The following is a 1,533-nucleotide window of genomic DNA, read 5'->3' on the forward strand; positions in this document are numbered from 1 at the left end:
GCTCCATATCTTCATCCATCCAGAATTCAGAAACCTTATCACAATTGCCTGTCTTAGGGGCAATTACACTCCTTTGACCCTGCCCCAGTATTATCCTTTAACTTAAAGAGCTTTGTCTCTCCCTGGTATCAACTCTTCACGTGTATTTTCAGAGAGTAATCCCTGATTCTTTTAAGCCCTCCATTCTTTTAAGCTCATGTAAAACAGATTTTTATTCCCAGGATCAGCCTGCTAGTTATCTTCTGTACCTGTGCATGTTTTGTTAACACAAACAACTAGAAACATGCATGAAGTCTTATCTGAGGTTTACTGATGCCTTACGTGGCCATACTAACACTTTATATCTGCAGAAAATACCAGTCCTGGTACATCACAGCAGCTGCCATTACTCACCATTCATAACATTGGAGTCGTGCCATCCCTGAACCCTCTTTTCCACCCTGTGCTCCCGAGCTCGTGGGAGAAATTCTTGTGAAAATCCTTAATGCAAGACTGTGCACCTGGTAGCCTTGGATTCTGAGTTATTATTCTGGGTCTAGGCTGAAAGGAGCAATATTCCAGTCTCACTGACTGTACGTGTTATGCACAAAGAGAGACATGTCCTGTGACAAAGGGCAGTACATTTCCAAACATGCTGCATTAAACAGCTCACTGCAAGAGACAGGGGCATCAGGAAACAAATACATAAAATCTAAGTTTTATTTGTTCAGTTTACCTATTCTGTTCCAACAGACATCTAATAAATCTGCACTGAAAAGCTGCCCGCTTTTTCTCCCCAAGTGAAATTTATTTCATGTTCCAACTGTAAATTACTGTATTTTCTTCCACAAAAACAACAGAAAAGGACAAGGACAAATGTGTTTTAATAAATAAAGCTGCTTATGAAAAAATCACTGATTTTCAGTGATCCAGAGCATTACTCCATCTAAGCTTCTTTAATTTTCACAGAATATAGCTATGTCTTATCCTGCTAATCATGCTAACAGGCATTGTCTGATATATTTCTATGGCATGCTTACAGAATGGACTGTAATATTCTGCAGACCTAGAATATGTTTATTCAAGGATTTCACAGATCCAGCTGTAGGTATAGGCAGCCAGATGAAGATTTTGTTAGTGGATGCTTCCATTGCACGGACATTTAGGATCTCAGTCACCTCAGACTCTAGCTGTGCTAGATGCTCTACAAGAAATTGTGTGAGCATAGGGTTTGGAGGAATTATCTAATGGCTTACCAAATCATCAAAAATCTCAGAGAATTTCTCCATTTTTTTTTATGCAGATGTTTTCTGATGCATTTTTCTAAACCGAACAATTTCACTTGGATTAGTAGTGAATTTCCACCATTCCCTAGATGCCATTTCACAATATTCCATCTGTAAGCAAAGCAAATGGTTGCTTAAGTGTACATCAGAGCAGTCCCATGTTTGAAATGTAAAGTAAAACAACACAGAATGTTAAAGATAGTTCACTTAGTCCAGATACTGGCTCTTGTTTGACTTTCAACATCTTAAGATGGTAACAGTTCCTGCT

The sequence above is a fragment of the Merops nubicus genome, unplaced genomic scaffold (genome assembly GCF_000691845.1).
Source record: "Merops nubicus isolate BGI_N331 unplaced genomic scaffold, ASM69184v1 scaffold16831, whole genome shotgun sequence".
In the NCBI taxonomy this organism is placed as follows: Eukaryota; Metazoa; Chordata; class Aves; order Coraciiformes; family Meropidae; genus Merops; species Merops nubicus.